At 42.8% G+C, this 12,506-nt stretch overlaps 1 pseudogene; it reads right to left on the bottom strand.

Moving 5' to 3' along the window:
* Positions 1-606, bottom strand: LOC122735609 (annotated as a pseudogene).
* Positions 607-12,506: the final 11,900 nt, after the last annotated feature.

Below are 12,506 nucleotides of genomic sequence, written 5' to 3'. Positions count from 1 at the left end.
TTACTTTTTACAAGCCGAGTATCTTTCAGTTACATTATCCCAATTAATAACATTCCAGATTGCTTTTAGATAATCAGGTCTAACATTTTTATATTGAAGCTAATAAGCACGTTCCCACACATCAATTCCCAGTAAAGGAATAAGACCTGTTGTTCCTTGCAAAGGATGCTGATTAGAACAAGCAGCGATCTGCAGCCGTCCCTGATCCTTATTGAAGCCAAGCCAACCCCAACCTGAACCTTGAACACCAACCAACAAGGCTGTCAACTTCTCCTTAAATTTTTCAAGAGAACCAAAGTCACGTTTGATGGCTTCCAGCAATTCCCCTTTGGGTTCTCCTCCACCATTTGGGCTAAGGTTTGTCCAGAAAATAGTGTGATTGATATGACCACCACCATTGAACCGAAGTGCAGGCTGGAGAGCTACCTGAGCAGTAACATCACCCTTTGCCAGGGCTTCTTTATATTTCTCTTCTGTAGCATTCAAGTTATTCACATAAGTGGCATGATGTTTGCTGTGGTGCAACTGGCAACTGCATGATCTGTGCATTAATGTGAGGCTCCAATGCACCATAATCATAAGGCAAGTCAGGGAGGCTGTGCTTTTGCCTGGAGCCCAAACATCCAAAAGCTGGTACTAACTTACTGGTTCTCCCTGAACAACATGGTCGCCATAGCCAACGCAGAGGCAGTCAGTTCAGACCCCGCCGACGATTCACCCAAGCACCAAACACCAACTGCACTGTTGTCTTATTTTAAGAAAGTTGGTCAGCCCAACTTTCAGCAACCACCACCCTGATTAGTCAACAGCCATCAACACTGAGGCAAGACCCTCCACCAGCAAAAAGGTTATGACTCGATGAAAGCTCATATGATGGTAAGCATTTTTAATTAAGGTACTTACATTTTAGACATACTATTGCACACACGATAGACTACATCATAGTGTAAACATAACATATACACTGGGAAACCAAAAGATTTTGTGACTCACTTTATTGCGATAGTTGCTTTATTTTGGTGAGCTGGAACCAAACCCATAATATCTCTGAGGTATCTTTAAGATTTGCAAGCAGAGTGTTTAAGAATAAGGTTAGGAAGACTTCTGTGGTTTTATTAAGACCAGCAAAGACGGCTAGCCCCCTCCTTCCTTTTATAATTAGGAAGAGCAAATGCCTAGAAAAGGCCTAAAGTGGGAGGAAATTTAGCACCTATTTTTAAACTCAGTAACATGGAATCCCATTCACTCTCAATCAGTAAATTTAACAAATAATTTGAGAGAAACCTGAGTGGGTTCTGAGCTGGGTGCAGCAGAGAACCCCTAGATCTGGTGTCCGAGGACCCACATTTACTAGCAGTGTAAACCTGGGGCAAAATCTCTTCATCTTGGGCCCCTGATGTTCTCCGCTTTAAAATGAATCTGAACTTTTGAAAGGTAAACTACTCTTTCCACACCCAGCAATCATCTAGTTTATTTCCCCTTGAAATGCTAATTAACTGGTTTACCTTTGTTCACACCTCTTCTTTTGCTTCTCTAAAGTCTTCTTCTACACCAGGAGGGAAATTATTCTGTTAGGGACCTCACTTAGCCTCTTGGCATTTGCCTCTCTAATGCTTATGCCCCATAATGATGTGGATTGTGTCTCCAGCCAGACTGAAAGCCAATCAACGGGCACTTATTTTGTGTCAGGCATCTTGCTAAACACTGGTGATAAAACTGAAGGCAAAGAAACATCCGTTTCTTGAGGGAAGGAATCTTCTGTTAATAATCATCTCTCTACCCCAATGGCTCATACAGTTGTCCGTCCTTCGTTTTCCAAGAGGACCAGTGACCTCATGGGGTGATGTCTGGTGCACGAATTAGTTTTAAGTGAGACAGAATTGCCCAAAGTCATCAGCATCACTCTGTCTTCCAGAGTCATCAAAGTCCTGTGGCAAGACAGGTCAGGACATTAGGGTGATGACTTGCAATAAATTGGATCTAAGTAAGGGAGCGCTGGGCAAAGCCACCAACCTCATTCGCTCCTCCAGAGCCATCTGGGTCCAGTGGCGAGATCTAGATCAGGATGACTGGAGATGGCCTCAGATGGCATCTTCGATGCCTGACCAACAAGCTCCAATGCTTCCACAGCACGTGCTTCAGCCACTTCATGGTTTGGGGAACAAGTTGTTTGCATCCACCCATTCCGCTGTGGGGAAGGTTTCACAGGCATGGGGTCGACATCCCCCTAACTCACCTAATTCACCCTCAACCTGGTTGAGCCCGTCTTGTCTACACGGTTTTACTGGGGTGTGGCTGCTGAACGTGCTACAGCTTCTTGGAGCCACAGGTGAGAGGTGAGGAAAGATCGCATCCTCAGCACAGGGGAGAGTCAGTGGAATAGAAAGTTGAGGTCAAGGAGGAGCCATGAAACTGAGAACAAAGCTTACTTGATGGAGTATCACACAACAGTCCGAGCTGGCTAGAACACCAAGTGTGTGTGGGAAAAGGAGTCTGGAGAGCATAGCTTAAGCCAGATTGTGATGGATCATTGAATGCCAAGTTAAGGAGTTTGTATTTTTTATGCCTTAGAAGCACTAGGGAGCTACTGAAGATCCTTGAGCAGGGGAGTAATCTGGTAAGACCTACTCTGAAGGAAGCTTATTTAGGCAGCTGCCTGAAGAGTGGACTGGAGTAGGGAGATTCGCTGCTTTGATCTTGTGGAGGGGATCAGGCCGGTCGGTTGTAAGGTAAATAGCTCATAATCTTCAAGGAAACAGGAGAGAGGTACATGAAACAATTTGAGAACAAAGCAACGATAATTACACGTTGTAGATGGTAAGTACAATAGACAAACAGAAGCAGATGGCGAGTACAACAGACCCACACACAGAGCTCAGGATCTTACTGAAACCAACAAATGATTCTCCATCCCAAGAGCTCTACAAACATGACCATAGGTTACAGGGTGTTGTAGACAGAGAGTCAGCAAAATCTGAGTTCTAATCCCGTTTATGAATCACATACTTATTGTGTGACCTTGGACAGGTCATCTAATTTCACTCCAGTCCCTACCCCATCTGCAAAATTGTGATAATAATAGTCTTACTTCCCAAGATTGTTGTGAAGATCAAATGTAAAAGGTGCCTCACAAACTTTAAAGGGCTATAGAAATAATAGTTAACATTTACGTGGCGCTTACCGTGTGCTAGGCACTGTGCCCGGGAACAATCCACATTATTATAGGGCAGAAGCCTTAGAGCCAAGAGGCTAAGTGTGGTCCCTAGCAGGGTATTGTTCTTCCTGGTGAGGAGGAAGGCTTTGAAGACTGAGTTGATAGTATCTCATCTGATTCTCACAACGACCCTGGGAGGTATGCGCTATTATTACCCCCCACCCCCTTTACAGATGACAAACCTGAGGCAAACAGAAGTTAAGTACCATGCTCAGGGCGCACAGCTAGGAAATATCTTCAGGCGGACGTCAGCTATTGTTATATGTTTGGAGCAGAAGTTGCTTGTTTATGGATATTCGCTCAAAGAAATCTCACTTCTGTCTCTTTAAAACAAGGATCCTTATTCTTTTTTGTGTTGTGGACCCCCTCGTGGAGTCAGTCTGCCGAAGCCTAGGGATTCCTTCTCAGAATCGTGCTTTTAAATAATTGAAGGAAACACTACATTTCAGTTAGAGTTAAGTGAAAATAAACGTGCCTTTTTCTTCCCATCCAAACTGACAGACCCCCCTGAAATCTGCCCATAGATTCCTTGGGTGTCCAAATTAAAGACCCCTGGTTTAAAGGGATCCTTGTATGTCTATGTTTTCCGAGGGTAGAGGAGAGATACTTGTAATCAGACAGATCTGAGTTCAAATACTGATTCCATAAGCATTTATTTGAGTAGCTCATGGGTGTTGGGCATTGGACTAGCTGCTGCCTCCAATCCATGGGTAAATCGTTAATGCCTAGAACACCTAACTTATAGGATTGTTGTTTCCAAATACAAATGGAATAATGGATGGGAAGCGTTTCATTAACTTTCTAGTGCTTGATAGACATCCGTTGTTATTTTATTAGAAGGAGATTTTTTCCTTATTTGTCAAAGACTTCATCTTTTGAGGTCTGCTTACTGATGGTTAAGTTTTTCCATAGTTAGGAAGGCTGGTCCTCCAGCAGCAGCAGCAGCAGCAGCAGCAAGCACAATCTGACACTGGTAGGGGCTCAAAATCTTTCCCCCGGGGGAAGGTAGGATCTGCCAGAGCTAATCCTTCCGGGAGGAGAGCAGGGAACAACCAGGAAAGGCTTCTTATATTAGGTGACAGTGTAGGGAGCCTCAAAAGAAGAGAGTTTCTATTAGGGAGAGCTAAAGAAGGAGACCCTTCAGAGCAAAAGGTACAGGATAGGGGCAGCTAGGTGGCGCAGTGGATAAAGCACCGGCCCTGGATTCAGGAGGACTTGAGTTCAAATCCGGCCTCAGATACTTGACACTTACTAGCTGTGTGACCCTGGGCAGGTCACTTAACCCTCATTGCCCCACAAAACAAAAAGCAACAACAACAAAATCAAGCCAAAGGGTACAGGACAACATTCATGGATGTAAGAAGACTGGACAGGTAGGAAGGGGCCAGGCTTTAAATGACAAACAAAGAAGGTGGTGGGGAAAGGCAGTGGAAGGAAGAGCAGATTGGGAGAGGGGGCAGTAAGAAGCAAAACACTTTTGAGGAGGGATAGGGTGAAGGAAGATAGATAATAGAGTAAATATAAAAGGGATGGATTAAGATGGAGGGTAATACAATTAACAATAATAACTGTGAAAGAAATGATGAGCAGGATCAGAAGGACATATGAAAAATGCAAACCATTGACAGAGATAGAACTGATGGTATCTGAATACAGATTGAAGTATAATTTTATTTGTTATCTCCTCTTTCTAAAGGTATTTTGTCTATTTTCTTTCACAACCTGACTAATGAGAAGATGTTTTGCATAACTGCACATGTATGACTTACATTGAATTGTTGGGTTTCATAGGGAGGAATAAGGAGGGAGGGAAGAAGAAAATTTAGAACACAAAGTTTTAAAAAATCAATGTGAAAAATAATGATGAGCAGGAGGAGTTCAGAGAAACCTGGAAGGACTTTCATGAACTGATGCTGACTGAGAGGAGCAGAACCAGGAGAACATTGTATACAGTAACAGCAACATTGTGTGATGAACAATGGTGATAGACTTGGCCCTTTTTAGCAATGCAATGGTCCAAAACAATTTCAAAGAACTTCATAATAGAAAATGTTCTCAACATCCAGAAAAAAGAACTGTAGTTTATGAATGCAGGTTGAACCATACTGTTTCTACTTTGGGGCTGGTTTTTTTTCCTCTTCTTTTTTTTTTTGAGGTTTTTCCCTTGTGCTCTGACTCTTCTGTCACAATATGACTAATACAGAAATATGTTTCATGTGATTGCACATATATAACCTATATTAGATTGCTTTCTGTCTTGGGGAGGAGGGAGGGAAGGGAGGGTGGGAGAAAAATTTGGAACTAAAAATCCTATGAAAACAAATGTCGAAAACTATCCTTATATGTAACTGGAAAATAATAAAATACTGAACAAGAAAAAAAAGAAATTAAAAAATAAAAATAAATGACAAAGGACTTCATGTTTCTCCCTGGAAGAAACTGAGAACCATTGGAGTGGAGGCAAGGAGAGGCCACTTAGGAAAACACTGAGTGGGGGGATGGTTTGGAGTGGGAAGAGACTCTGGAGTGGGGAGAAACTCGAAGCAAGGAGACCAAGGGAAACATTTACATTTGAAAAACTAATAGGTATATGGGGGGGGGCAGGGGAAAAAAGGAATAGATTTTGGCAGGATTGAAGCAGAGAAGGCTGTTGCATTAGTCCGGGACAGAACCAGTGAGGGCTAAGGTCAGCCTGAACAGGTGATACGCGAAGGCAGAAAGGATAAGATTTGCCAACAGATTAGATCTGTGGGGTGAGTGAGAGTGAAGCCTGGAGGAAGGTGCTGAGTGAAGTTGTGTATCCGGATAACAGGGAGGGTGGTGGTGTCCTCGGCACCACCAATAGGGAGGATAATGAGTTCTACTTTGGACCTGTGGAGTTTGAGATGCCTCCAAGACATCAAGCTTGGGGGCAGCTAGGTGGCACAGTGAATTCAAGAGGACCTGAGTTCAAATTCGGCCTCAAAACACTTGACACTTACTAGCTGTGACCCTGGGCAATTCACCTCATTGCCCCGAAAAAAAAAATCCAGCTTAAGATGTCTACTTGGCAGTCAGTGATGCAACTCTAGAATGCAGGAGACAGACTAGATAAGTTGATCTGGGAATCATCTCCCATAGCAGCTGATGAAAGCATCATCATCTCTCTAAGAGAAAAGAAAGAGGCATACACAGGACTACTAGGTGTAACACCCAATGAAGATTCAGCAAAGGAGGAATCAGAAAGAGAAACTAACACAAAAATCTGGAGAAGAAGGGAATAGACAGTGTCTGAGGCTGCAGAGAGGTCAAGGAAGATCAGGACTGAGGAAAGGTTGTTGGATTTCACACTTAATAGATCATTGGTAACCTTGAAGAGAGCCATTAATGAAGTCGGATGCCCAAATGCAAAGGTTCAGAAACAAATGAGAGAAGTGGGATCAATGAACAAGCATTTATTAAGCACCATCTTCTTTTTTCTTTTTTTTAGTGAGGCAATTGGGCTTAAGTGACTTGCCCAGGGTCACACAGCTAGTAAGTGTTAAGTATCTGAGGCCGGATTTGAATTCAGGTACTCCTGAATCCAGGGCCGGTGCTCTATCCACTGCGCCACCTAGCTGCCCCCAAGCACCACCTTCTAATGCCAAGCCCTTGGCTAAACTCTGGGGACACAAAAAAGAAAAAACTGGCCCCTGCTCTCAATAAGCTTATATTCTAATAGGGGAGCCAACATATAAACAGCTAGGTACAAGCAAGGTATCCACAAGGTAACTGGAAGGAATCTCAGAAGGAAGCAACAGTTTTCGTTTTTGTTTTTGGGTGAGGCAATTGGGATTAAGTGACTTGCCCAGGGTCACACAGCTAGTAAGTGTCAAGTGTCTGAGGCTGAATTTGAACTCAGGTCCTCCTGAATCCAGGGCTGGTGCTCTATCCACTGTGCCACCTAGCTGCCTCTATCAGTTTTCAAGAGAATAGGAAAAGCCTTCTTGCCAAAGGGAGGATTTAATCTGAGAATATTTTGAATCATAAAAGTATTTTATTATCTCACCAACATCTTACACCTTATACTAAAATAAGGTCAAAATGGATACACGATTTAGACATAAGAGGTGATACCATAGGTAAATTAGGAGAGAAAGGAATAGTCTACCTATCAGATCTTTGGAAAGGAAAACAGTTTTTGACCAAACAAGAGATAGAGTATATTATAAAATGCAAAGTGAATGATTTTGATTACATTAAATTAAAAAATTTTTGTACAAACAGAAGCAATGCATCCAAAATTAGAAGGGAGGCAGAAAGCTGGGAAACAATTTTTGAGGCCAGTACTTCTGATAAAGGCCTCATCTCTAAAATATATAGGGAACTAAATCAAATTTATAAGAACCCAAGTCATTCCCCAATTGAGAAATGGTCAAAGGATATGAACAGGCAGTTTTCTGATGAAGAAACCAAAGCTATCTATTCCCATATGAAAAAATGCTCTAAATCTCTAATGATTAGAGAGATGCAAATAAAAACAACTCTGAGGTACCACCTGACACCTATCAGATTGGCTAAAATGACAAAAAAGGAAAATAATAAATGTTGGAGAAGCTGTGGGAAAATTGGAACACTAATCCATTGTTGGTGGAGCTGTGAACTGATCCAACCATTCTGGAGAGCAATTTGGAATTATGCCCAAAGGGTGATAAAGCTGTGCATACCCTTTGACCCAGCAATACCACTTTTGGGTCTTTTTTCCCAAAGAGATCATGGAAGGGGGAAAGGGACCCACATGTACAAAAATATTTATAGCTGCTCTTTACGTGGTGGCAAAGAATTGGAAGTTGAGGGGGTGCCCATCAATTGGGGAATGGCTGGACAAGTTGTGGTATATGAATACAATGGAATACTATTGTGCTAAGAAACGATGAGCAGGAGGAGTTCAGAGAAACCTGGAGGGTCTTGCGTGGGCTGATGATGAGTGAGATGAGCAGAACCAGAAGAACATTGTACACAGTAACATCAACATTGAGTGTTGATCTACTGTGATGGACTATATTCTTCTCACCAATGCAATGGTACAGAAGAGTTCCAGGGAACTCATGATGGAAGAGGATCTCCAAATCCAGGAAAAAAAAAAAAAGAACTGCGGAATATAGATGCTAAATGAACCAAACTATTTCTTTTGTTTTTGATGCTGTTGTTTTTTTTCTATTTTGAGGTTTTCCATCATTGCTCTGGTTTTTTTTCTCTTATAACATGACTAATGCAGAAATAGGATTAATGTTATTATGTGTGTATATATATATATAACCTATATCAGATTACCTGCTGTCTAGGGGAGGGGGAGGGAGGGGAGGGAGGGAGAAATATCTGAAATTGTAAAGCTTGTATAAACAAAGGTTGAGAACTATCTTTACATGTAACGGGAAAAAAAATAAAATATTTTATTAATTAAAAAAAAGTATTTTATTATCTCCCAGTTACATGCAGAGATAGTTCTCAACATTTGTGTTTTTTCTTTTTTCTTTTTCTTTCTTGCAGGGCAATGGGGGTTAAGTGACTTGCCCAGGGTCACACAGCTAGTAAGTGTCAAGTGTCTGAGGTCAGATTTGAACTTAGGTACTCCTGAATCCAGGGCTGGTGCTTTATATACTGCGCCACCTAGCTGCCCCCATAACATTTATTTCTATAAGATTTCTAGTTCCAAATTTTTCTCCCTCCCTCCCTCCTTTCTCCCCTCCCCAAGACAGAAAGCAGTATGATATAGATTATATATGTACAATCACATGTCACATAGGGGAGGAAAGTATAAGAAAACTGAACAGATAGGAAGGGGTGTGTCGTTTTAAAGAGCCAACCAGAAGATGTCTTACTTGATCTTGGTAGTAATGGGGAGCCCCTGGAGTTGACTGAGTGTGTAGGAGGGTGATCTGGCCAGGTCTATGCTTTAGAAAGATCACTTTGGCATCTGAATGAAGGATGGATCAGAGCTGGCTGACCTGAGACACGCTATGGCAATAACCCAAACTCAGGGGTTATGAGCTGCATGGAGGTAGAATTGACAGGACTTGGCAATAGATTGGAAACGTCAGGGCATGGGGTGAGAGAGTGAGGAATCCGGGATGACACCTTGGTTGTGAGCCCCAGGGCCTGGGAGGATGATGGTGCCCTCAACAGTAACGGGGAAATTAGGAAGAGGGGAGGGTTTGGAGGAAAGGATAACGAGTTCAGTTTTGGACATGCTGACTTTGAGATGTCTATGGAAGATCCAGTTTAAGATGCCCAACAGGAAGTTAAAGATGTGAATACGCAGGGTCAGGAGAAAGATTAGGACTAGATAAATAGATCTGAGAATCGTTTGCATAGATATGATCATTGAATCCATGGGAATCGATGGGACCACCAAGTACAGGGAGGGCCAAAAGTCATGAATGTTTAATAACTCCTTTATTTTTTGTTTTTTAATTTACAATGCATCATATACAGTATATATAGGAAATGAATTTTCATTATATGTGAAAATCAAATCTTGTAAATGGTGAAAAATGAAGAAAAAATAATTTTTAAAAAGTTATTAAAACAGGGCGGCTAGGTGGCGCAGTGGATAAAGCACCGGCCCTGGATTTAGGAGTACCTGAGTTCAAATCCGGTCTCAGACACTTGACACTTACTAGCTGTGTGACCCTGGGCAAGTCACTTAACCCCCATTGCCCCGCAAAAAAAAAAAAAAAAAAGTTATTAAAACATTAGGTCCCTTTGTGACTTTTGGCCCACCCTGCACAATAGCATAGAGGAAATAGAGGCAAGGGCTCAGGAGAGAGACCTTTAAGACACCCACCATTCATGCACTAAATATAGACAGCCTTTTAAAGTTTAACCCAGAGGAGTCATTGTCACTTACATCATAGTGCTTGAAGGTTTGCAAAGTACTGTATGTTATCTCACTTGATCCTGACAACCACCTTGGGAGGTAGATGTTATAGTCATCCCCATTTTACATATGACAAAACTGAGGCAAATAGAAGTGTCTGAGGCAGGATTTTTTTTTTTTTTTTTGCGGGGCAATGGGGGTTAAATGACTTGCCCAGGGTCACACAGCTAGTAAGTGTCAAGTGTCTGAGACCGGATTTGAACTCAGGTACTCCTGAATCCAGGGCTGATACTTTATTCACTGCGCCACCTAGCTGCCCCTGAGGCAGGATTTGAATTCAGATCTTCCTGAGTCCAAATCCAGCCCTCTTGATCGCAGTTTTGTCTAGATGCCCTAGAAGGGGAAGAGAGAGATATAGGACAAGAGTCCGAAGGAATGGTCAGATCAAGAGACAGTCTTTTAAAGATGGCAGAGCTCTGACGCATTTGAAAGCAACATCTAGGAAGCAGCAAGTAGACATTGAAAGATTGAGTATTGTATTGGAGAGAAAGTGGGGATGATATTGGGGACAATCTGCTGGATGAGATGGTAGAGGATAAGATCGTGGGTACTTATCGTCAACCAGATTTGAGCCAGTCTCTAAACTGTGAATGGCCAGAGCCAAACGGAGCAGACCAGAGACAGGTGAGTCAGGAATTAGAGAGCAGCTTTCTTTTCTTTTTCTTTTTTAATTGAATAGAATTTTATTTTCCAAAATATATGTAAAAACAAATTTTAACATCAATTTTTTAAAAATTTGTGTTCCAATTTCTCTTCCTCCTCCATTCCCACCCCCCACCCACTAGAACTCAAGCATTTCAAAATAAATTATACATGAGTAGTCATGGAAAACATTCTCACATTAGCTAGGTTGTGAGAGAAAACAGTCAAAAAAACCCCCCAAAACTTCAGATTAAGGAATTATCAAAGAGGAAAAAAAAGTTTTTTTAAATGTGTTTCCCGGGGCAGCTAGGTGGTGCAGCAGACAGAACACCGGCCCTGGAACCAGGAGCACCCGAGTTCAAATCCGGCCTCAGACACCCAACACCCACCAGCTGTACAACCCTGGGCAGAGCAGCTTTATTTTCAAAGTGAGGAAAAAGGCTTGCAAGCCAGGAGGAGCTATAGACACAGTGCCCCAACCCTGGTGGGGGGCCCTGAGGCAGTTCGAGAGATCTCAATACTTATACTAGCGTCTGCTCAGTGAGTTGTAGCCCTAACAATGAGGGAGCAGCAAGCACGTGACAAATTTGATTCACTGTAGGACGTTCCAACTTTGTCCGGTGTTTGTCTTTGACCGGAGAACACCTGGTGAATTGTGTGACTAGCCCAGAGGGTGAGATCATCCAGAGGGTGATCTCGAGGGATTGTTGTCCAGCTTGCTCGTTGGACCTTAGCACAGGAAAACAGGGCGTCTAAGTTTTACTTTGTCAAGATAGAGGGGTCTACCTTGGCACCCCTGTGAAACAAAGGTGGAGGTCCAAGTAGAGGTCCTCGGCAGAGAAGGGAAAATTGTAGGGGGTGTCATGGGAGGCTCGAAGAGGAAAGAGGAGGTTTGGAACAGCAGCTGTGGAGATCTGGATAGTGAATTGATTAGGGCTGAGTACACGGAGCTAAGTCCAAGTAGGCCTTGATGAAGTGAGGGCCCAGTTGAGATAACATTAATTTCACCTGAGTTCAAATCCGGCCTCAGACACTTGACACTTAGTAGCTGTGTGACCCTGGGCAAGTCACTTAACCCCCATTGCCCCACAAAAAAAGAATGAGAGAGAAAGAAAATATTAATTTGTAATGTTTCCAGTCACTGTTTATCCATAAAAAGAGAAAGGGGAACAAATGATGTCATACTCCTTACACTTCTGAAATTAGGAACCTAAGATCTAGAGATAGAAGGAAGCTTCTGACCCCTTCTTCTTAAAGATCTTGACCCTGAAACTAACTAGGTCTGTGAACTTGGGTCAGGCCCTTGAGAAGCAATGTAGCATAGCAGACAGAGTGTCATGCTCACAATCAGCAGGACCTGGCTTCAGATCCCCCCCCACCCCAGTAAGTCAAACCGGACCCCCACAGTCTGTGCCCGTGGCCTGCTGGGGAGTTTTAGTGGCAGCATCCGCCTTGCTGCCTTTGAATGGTACCGAGACACTGGCTCAGTCCCGCCTTGGTCTCTAAGATTCAGGTTCCCCTTTTTCTGCGCTATGTGGTCAGGTCATTTGGTGGTTTCTTCGCAGAAGGCATCAGGATGTGGATAGTCAAATACTTCTGTATGCCTCGCTTAGCAGGGCACTGTTAGGAAACCGTAGATCCTGCCATGATGAATGGAGAAATCAGAATTAGTAGAAGGTGTCATGGAAAAAGTACCGAATTTGGAGTTAGAGGGTTTGTTTTTAAATGCTAGCTCAGTCTCAGTGAACCTTC

This window comes from Dromiciops gliroides, chromosome 1 (assembly GCF_019393635.1).
Source record: "Dromiciops gliroides isolate mDroGli1 chromosome 1, mDroGli1.pri, whole genome shotgun sequence".
NCBI lineage: Eukaryota > Metazoa > Chordata > Mammalia > Microbiotheria > Microbiotheriidae > Dromiciops > Dromiciops gliroides.
The sequence above is the reverse complement of the archived record's forward strand: the minus strand, read 5'-3'. Positions and strand labels throughout refer to the sequence as shown.